The sequence below is a fragment of the Octopus sinensis genome, linkage group LG8 (genome assembly GCF_006345805.1).
Source record: "Octopus sinensis linkage group LG8, ASM634580v1, whole genome shotgun sequence".
In the NCBI taxonomy this organism is placed as follows: Eukaryota; Metazoa; Mollusca; class Cephalopoda; order Octopoda; family Octopodidae; genus Octopus; species Octopus sinensis.
The window spans coordinates 43,740,654-43,750,089 of record NC_043004.1 but is presented as its reverse complement, the minus strand read 5'-3'; the positions used below and the strand labels follow the sequence as shown (position 1 = coordinate 43,750,089).

Sequence of the window (9,436 nt, the reverse complement as noted above, 5' to 3'; positions counted from 1 at the left end):
GACCTTGGCCAAGATCTTCAACTCTGCGTTAAGCAGAGTGATAGGCCGGAAATTATCAATTAAATCCCCCTTGTTTGGGTCCTTTCTTAACAGCGCTACCACCCCTCGGCTCACAGACTTAGGAATTCTCCCGTTCTGCTGCCAGTTGGTGTACACGCATGCAAGTAGGTGCCCAAACAAGTCTGGCATGCTACTATAGAGTTCGTAAGGCAAACCGTCGAGTCCCGACGATTTGTCCCCGCCGCAGTCTGCCAACATATCCTCGACTTCTTTGGCTGTGATCGGCGCCTCACAAGATTCCGCGTCCGGCCTCGATAGACGCGGAGAACCGACTAGGAAGTCTGCGAGCTTCTCCCCGCGCTCCAGCCCGCCGCTCCTCCCGAATAGCTGGGCGAAATGATCATGAAACACCTTGCACATCTCCTCGGGTTCGTTTACTAATCGACCATTTGGGCCCGTCAAGGATCGAATGGTTGAGTTGTTGCCACGCTGGCCCTCTACCACCCGGGCCCATCCGGCTGCGTTGATCCCTTCCTGTCTCATTGCACGGATCTTAGCCCTGACAATGCACCCTTCATGTTTAGCTTTGAGATGTTGGTCTAGTGCTAACCTCGCCGCTAACACTTTCGATGCACTGCCTGACCTCATTGCCTCCTCTATTGCCTTAACTAGTTCCTTTTCTACTTTGTTTCTAGCACTAGCTAGTTCTTCGCTAAACCTAATTGACTCAAATTTGATGGCTCTTTTCAGGGCGTACCACCATTTATTGTTGATAATGGATCCGGTTAACGCCCTCATTACTAATTGTTTAATCCGATTCCTGTAGGCTTCACAGTCCAATAGTGAGTTGTTTAGCTTCCAGTAGCCGGTACCTCGTCTACACATGCTATCTATGTCGAGCGTACAGGTCACTAATTTGTGATCGCTGTAGCTGACGATATGGTGTTGTGGACAGCTAAGTATTTTCTTATCTTTTCTTCTAGTTATGATTCTATCGATATAAGATCTGGACGACCCGTCGTTTCTTGCCCAGGTCCACGCTGGAGTGTCTGGATGGTCCAGTCTGAATCTATCTGCCAATTCGAAACGACTTAGCATATCGTTGAGGTGAGGTAATCCCCTCGTATTCTTTCTTGAGCCAACATAATCTACGCTTGCATCACAAATTATGTTGAAGTCACCTAGCAATACTAACGTGTTCGACGTGCCAACAAAATTCTCTAGGCTTTTGAAATACTCTTTCTGCCCGGCTTTTCCTTCGCAGGGAGCATAGACAGCGACCAGCCTGAACACTTTACCACTGCTGTGCGTCACATCCAAAACGATCAACCTGCCTTCCGGATCTATAAAGACAGTTCTAATCTCTAAATCCAGGTTTTTTCTGACCAGCACTGCCACTCCTCCTCCCCCTCCAGGTCGACAGGGAGAAATGTATTTCTCGTAGCCGTTTAGACGGGGCGAAAAAGCCTGCAGTCCACTCAGTCTGGATTCGGTAATTACCACTACATCCAAACGATGCGACCTAAGGTCGTTAAGGAGGTAGCCTTGCTTCCAATACGACCCCAGGCCGCGAGTATTTATACAACCGAGTTTAAACGAGAAAGTGAAAATTTAGTCGAATGTTTAAAACTTTTCTGTCTGTGAGTGTTGTGTTTTGCGAGGTCAGTTTTTTTGCGAATTGCTTGTACAGATGGCTTGAAAAGTTCATCTGTAACGGGCCTACGTCCTCCGCAAAATATTTTTTAATTTCAAAATAATCCGCGTTATCTATTGTATAAAATTCTACATTTTCAGATATAATACTATTTATATCTGTTGCGATATATTTTTTCGCCGATTTCAGTAAATTAATTTTTTCCCTTAATAGGTTATTGTTTTTATTTATCGCCGTGAATGTGTTTCTTTTTTTTTTTGTTAGGTGATTGTGGAGGGGGCTGTGTGTGTGTGTTTGTGGGTGTGTGTGTGCTTGTAGAAGCGTGGGTGTTTGTAAGTGTGTGCGTGCTTGTGGTAGGTGTGTGAGTGATTGTGTGTGCTTTTTCCAGTATGTGTGTTTTTTTGGCTACGTGTGTGTTTGCGACTGTATTTGTGGGTGTGGGTGTGCTTGTCTGTGTCAGAGTATAGTCCTGTGTATCCGAAGAGGGTGGATTTTTCCGTTTCCGTCTTCTTTTTGAAGCTTCCACGTTGACCCACTCCTGGATGTTGTTGTTGTTGTTGTCATCGTTGTTTTCTCCCGTTGTCGGCTGAATTTCGGCAATTGGGGTGCGCGACGTGGCTGCTATTTCTAGCGGTGAAGTTGTTTTCGGCGTCGTGCTTGCCTCTGTAGTATTTTCTTTCGCTGTCTTCTTGCAGCTCGAACTTATGTGGCCTTTCTCGCCACATTTATAGCACCTCGGTTTTCTTCCCTCGACTATTACCATCAAGGTGGTATTATCTCCAATGGTGAGGGAGCTTGGCAATTTTTCCAAGTCCGAGGGGTTCGCTTGGATCACAAGCTCTAAGTCCTGTCCATACCAGGTTGTGGGGCGATATCTTTTAGACTGAAGAATGGCAATTTCTTCCTCTTTGCCTAAGAGAATCGCTGCTGTTATGAAATCCACATCTACTTCGGGCGGAATGTCCGTAACCGTTATTCTGCTAGTTCTCATTCCTAAATAAAATGGTAAAAGAACTACCTCTTCTGACTTCAACGTTCTTGTTGAATGTTCCCTAGCTATTTCTTCGCTAGGGAAACGCACCTCTACCGTGCCGAAGCGACTACCCCTTGTTATAAATGTAGTTTGTTGCCATATCGGCCTCAAACATTTTTCAATGGCTTCTCTATGTACGAAGTCAATTTTCTTATTTTTTACATTATACGTCTTATATATGACAGTTTTTCTCTCCGTCGCGTAAATCAATTCACTGGGAGGGAACAACTTCACATTATCACCTTCTTTTTTTAGTAGTCCTTGGTATTTCTTTAATTCTTCCTTGTTGATGACTATATTTTCACAGGGGCGAGTTGCTGCACTCGCAAAATTTATTTTTGCTTTTTCTTGTCGTTTACTAGCTTCGCCAGACATATTGTCTTCTGCTTTTGTAACGCTCGCGTGAGACGTCTCTTTACTTCTACCTTCCTCCTCCCGCATTTTCGCCTTCATGCCTTCAAACAAATTTTCAACGTTTTCCTCCGACTCGGAGGAGACTGGTTGCAAATTCATGTCTTTTCGTCACTTCCCCCTTGAAACAAGGGGGAAAGAACAGCAGAACTCTGCTGCAACAGCAGAAAAGAAGTGGCCTCGACGACCAAAACAGCAAATTTTCAAACTTTTGAGCACAAAAACAATCTTTCACTGCGGAGCAAAGAATAACACGACCGATAAGAGAGAGAGAGACAGAGACAGAGATACAGAGAGAGATAGACAGAGAGAGAGAGAGAGAGAGAGAGAGAGACATACAGACACACAAACAGACAGAGATGTGGTCAAATGTCATTGAAGTGTTTAGAGGTAACATTAGAAGCGTCCTTGATGATGGCGTGGCAAATTGTTTCAAAAGCTTTGTTAAACAAACTAGACCACGGATCTGATTATAATTCCTCTCCATTCTAAAATAAACAATAATCATCATATTATTGTTAGATGTTTCGACTTGGTTAAGACTATCGAAATGGTGCTTAAACATCTTCTAGAGTCTGTGAGGAAAACGACTCATATATAATTATCAATGATAAGTGGCATTTATGTCTATGAACTGATCATGGGGGATCGTCACCGAACAATTGACGAACTTGTTGATATGACTGGTGTGTTTTGGAGCTACTTCCAACGAATTTTCAGCGAGGAATTGTGAATGAAAAGAGTTGCAGCTAAATATGTGCATCACTGCTCACAGGAGCAGTCACAACTGAATGTGAGTCGTGAACTGAAATATCAGATAGAAGTTGACCCGAACCTTTTTCGAAGGTCATCACTGGTTACAAAAGCTGTTTCTACGGCTAAAAACCGGAAACGAAACAGCAATGAAGTCAATGGGAGCATTCAATATCACAACGCCCTTCAAAGGTACATCAAGTACATCAAAAGTACATCAAGTCCAATGTCAAAACGATGCTGATTTGTATCATCGATGCGAAAGGAATTGTCGACAGAGTATTTTTTCCTCCTGGTCAAACTGATAACTAGACATTTTACTTAGCAGTTCTGAAGTGTTTGCAAGATATGGCGAGACGAAAACGTGGAGAGTGCTGGTTTCTTCACGACAATGCAACTTCGCACACTGTCTTGTTAGTGAGACAGTTTATGACCAAACATTGAATGCCCCCGTTTACCCGATCTTGCTCCCTGCAACCGTTTTTCGTTCCCCCGAATAAAAAGAGTCTTTCATTTAACTATGTATTGGGTTTTCCCATGCATAATGCGTGTTGTTTCAATTGCATGAACTAAATATCAGAGTGGGGACAGGATAAACTACTTGCATAAACTTATTATAAAAACGGTTAGTAATTTTACCTTGTACTTATTTTTAAGGCAAGTTTTGAAGTGTGCAGTTCGATTTCAAGTTATATTTTCGAAGCTGTAATTGAAGTGACAAAGGAACGTTTTCGGTATATTTCTATTTAAGAGTTCAATAAAGGCAATAGCGCAGCAGAAAGTGCGGTGAATATGAATGCAGTATATGGGGATCCGACAATAAGCGTAAGCCAGTGTCAACCGTGATTCCAAAATTTCCGAGCCAGAAACTATAGTCTAAAAGAGGAGACTCGTCCTGGAAGATCTGCAGAACTCGACGGGTCATCGCTAGAAGAAAAAAAACAACTTTGGTTTCAAAACGTGAGGTATTTTTCTATCAGTATAATGCTCAGCCACATACAGTGAGGATGACATTCAAAAGGCTTGAGCAATCTGAATGGGAAACGATGTCCCACCCAACATATTCGCCGACATTACCCCATCTGATATCGTTAAATCCCACAATCTTCAAAATCATTTGGACGGAAAAGATACAAATTCTATAGACGAGGTCAGAACAATACTGGACGAGTATTTTTCATCACGAACAAATGAATTTTGGAAGCGGGGCGTTGCGAGTCTACCAGATAGGTGGAAGAGCATTGTAGAAAATGAAGGAGAGTATATTTTAAATTAATGTTTTAGCACGAGGCAGCAATATTTTGGGAGAGGCTTATTCGTATACATCGACTCCAGTACTCAACTGACACATATTTCATCGACCCCTGAAAGGGTGGAGTGGTGGTAGGTGAGGGACACCGTATATACGCTCTATTGATGTCATTCACCCTCTTCTACATCACACACATTTTGTCTTTACCGTTTTTGTTAGACGCTGTCAAACTCTCTCTCTCTCCCTCACACCCAGACAAGATATAAGAAATTGGTCCGTACACGCAACATGCAAGAAGATGAGAAGTTCTTGGTGCATGACACTGCATGTACCGTAAGAAAAACATGCGTAAGATTTGAATGAAATCTGTTGGGTAGTTCTCGAGTTTTAGTGATGCATACATACGCAAATACAGACAGACACACATTACGCCTATACATCGTATATATATATATATATTCATATATATATATATATATATTATATATATATATATATATATACATATATATATATATATATATATATATAGAGAGAGAGAGAGAGAGGCCATTATACATACATGCCAAACGCTAAGAGGGACAATTAGTCATTTCTACCAAAAATATTACTAATCCCACCGAATGCAATTTTTCAAAGTAAGACGTTTAAAAAAGTATAGACCTGTATCACAGTGATTTCATACTTACGTACTCATCAGCAGGCCTGAATGTATTATAAATAAACAACGACCCTGCCCCGCTTAAGCCGATCAGCTAAATGCTCAACATCAACGAAGCACATGGGTGAGTTTACATATATTACATCCGGATAAATGGCAAACTTTTACGAATTGCATTTCGGGAGAGGAAAAGTTTTTTCGGAATAAAAATTTAGCAATTAAGGACAACTACTTAATAAGGAAAACTTAACAAGAAATTGTCAGGTAGATAGCATAAAAACCTCATAAGAGAAAAAATTTCGAAAATAATTATTTCTTATTGAACATATTAATTTATATATAGAGGGCATTATACATACATGCCAGAAGGCATTATACATACATGCCAAACGCTAAGAGGGACAATTAGTCATTTCTACCAAAAATATTACTAATCCCACCGAATGCAATTTTTCAAAGTAAGACATTTAAAAAAAATATAGACCTGTATCACAGTGATTTCATACTTACGTACTCATCAGCAGGCCTGAATGTATTATAAATAAACAACGACCCTGCCCACCAGAAGGCATGTATGTATAATGCCTTCTGGCATGTATGTATAATGCCCTCTATATATAAATTAATATGTTCAATAAGAAATAATTATTTTCGAAATTTTTTCTCTTATGAGGTTTTTACGCTATCTACCTGACAATTTCTTGTTAAGTTTTCCTTATTAAGTAGTTGTCCTTAATTGCTAAATTTTTATTCCGAAAAAAACTTTTCCTCTCCCGAAATGCAATTCGTAGAAGTTTGCCATTTATCCGGATGTAATATATGTAAACTCACCCATGTGCTTCGTTGATGTTGAGCAGTTAGCTGATCGGCTTAAGCGGGGCAGGGTCGCTGTTTATTTATAATACATTCAGGCCTGCTGATGAGTACGTAAGTATGAAATCACTGTGATACAGGTCTATATTTTTTTAAATGTCTTACTTTGAAAGATTGCATTCGGTGGGATTAGTAATATTTTTGGTAGAAATGACTAATTGTCCCTCTTAGCGTTTGGCATGTATGTATAATGCCTTCTGGCATGTATGTATAATGCCCTCTATATATAAATTAATATGTTCAATAAGAAATAATTATGTTCGAAATTTTTTCTCTTATGAGGTTTTTACGCTATCTACCTGACAATTTCTTGTTAAGTTTTCCTTATTAAGTAGTTGTCCTTAATTGCTAAATATATATATATATATATATATATATATATATATATATATATATATATATGTGTGTGTGTGTGTGTGAACATATATATATATATGTGTATATATATATACGTACATATATATATATATAAATATATATATATATTTATGTATACGTATATATATGTATATATATATATACACACATATATATATATATATACATATATACATATATTTATATATATACATACGTATATATATATATGTATATATGCATATATATAAATATGTATATATACATATATATGAATATATTTATGTATATATAGTATATATATGTGCGTGTATATATATATATGTATATATATGTTCATATATGCATATATATATATGTATTTGTATATACCCACCTTCAAGCCTTCAACCCTCTCCCTTCATCGTCACCTCCTTCGTTACCCCACCCGTATACATTTCTACCCTACCATCCCTATACATCCCACCCCACCCCATCACTTCGACCCCAACCGTTGCTTCCCCTACTCTTGCATTCCCCACGCTCGATCACCCCTACACCACACCATACGCCACACACCACCACACCACTACACTCTCTGACATACACACTCACGTGCACCATCTTTTTGGCTCACCACTACTTTATTATCTCCCCTTCCTCCTAGCACTTCTGTGTGATCCCTCTGTCCGAGATTCGCCATGATAAATCCCTAGCCACTAAACCTTTTCCTATTTTCTCTCCCTGTTTATTTCTGTGTTTCTTTCTGTCGAACAGCGTAGTCTCGAAACGTAAAATACTTTCTGATTGCCCGAGCGTTAAACTAATACATCTGTTTGTTATTTATATATATGTGTGTGTATATATATATGTATATATATATGTATGTATGTATGTATGTATGTATACATATATATATATATATATATATATATATATATATATATATATATATATATATATATATATATATATATACATATATATATACATACATATATATACATACATATATCTATGTTTGTGTATCTGTGTTTGTACTCCCACCTTCGCTTCACAAACGATAATGCTGTGTTTTCTGAAAAAATAAGTAATAGGCTTACAAAGAATAAATCTTTGGTTCGATTTCTTCGACTGAATGCGCTACCCTATCATATCCACTGTCACATGACCGAAAGTAGCGAAAAAATACGAACCTATACCACTTTAATCCCTTGCAACCTCGGGTATCTTTCCTAGTATATAATATTAAAATATAACGCTTTCTCTCACTTTTGACATCTTATGAACAAAACGAAAAGCATATCATATTTTTCTGCTAAACTAATTAATTGTATCTACATTTTTTGTGATATGTCCCTTTTCGCAATCTATTTGATAATCAATTAACGGTTTAAATTATACCACCCCTTCTCAGAAACGATAAAGTAATGCTACATATAATTAATATCATCTAGAAATTATATGAGCATCGTAACGCATAAAAGAAATCAAATGCAAGAGCGTGTATATACATGTGTGTATATATGTATATATACTATGTCTATATATATAAAACTGATAATGAGTGTCTGTCTGCCTGTGTTTGTGTATGTGGGCATCGCTAAAACCCGAGAACTACCCAACAGATTTCACTGAAATATTACCTTCTTCCACGCATTCAGTAATTTCAAATTCGAATTTCTAATCCAGTCTGTTGCTTTGGAAGGCTCTTCTCTCCACTGATTTAACGGCCATAGCTTGCGCTATTACGCACGATTGTCCACATCAGTACGTAATCTGTTTAATGCAATAGCTATTGCATTTATCTTCAAAAGTAATTTGGTATTTCAGGAATCCCATTTACTACAGCTGTACAATACTAATGCGCAATTCGATAGATATATGTCTACAATTAAAAAATTTATTTATTGATATAATATCACTAAAGCATACAACTATAAAACGCATATATCAATAAATATCACTTAAGCATATATCTGTAAAATATTACTTTAGCCTACGGCCATATCACGTTCAAGGCACCGGTTCTCGTCCGATCATCGAAGTTAAGCAACGTCGAGCCTAGTTAGTACTTAGATGGGTGACCGCTTGGGAACCCTAGGTGCTGTAAGCATCACACATTGTATTTTTTAACGGCGGTGCATGAGCATGGTCGCAGCTCTGAGCTGAAATATATATATATATATATATATATATATTATATATATATATATATATATATATACATATATATATAAATAGAAAGTATCTATAAATATCACTTTCACATATATATATAAATGGCATACGTCTATAAATATTACTTTAGCATATATATATAAATAGCATGTATCTGTAAATATCACTTTAGCATATATCTATAAATAGCATATATCTAATTCATCATATGTATCTAAATTATGCATAGTAAATATGAAGACAAGATCAGAAAAAAAAATGCGAATAATTTTGTTTATTTCA

The 9,436-nt window shown here is 37.8% G+C and overlaps 1 non-coding gene across 1 annotated transcript; it reads left to right on the top strand.

Moving 5' to 3' along the window:
- Positions 1-8,970: 8,970 nt before the first annotated feature.
- Positions 8,971-9,089, top strand: LOC115215326. The gene has a single exon (XR_003881993.1). It is a non-coding gene; the product is annotated as a 5S ribosomal RNA (ribosomal RNA).
- Positions 9,090-9,436: the final 347 nt, after the last annotated feature.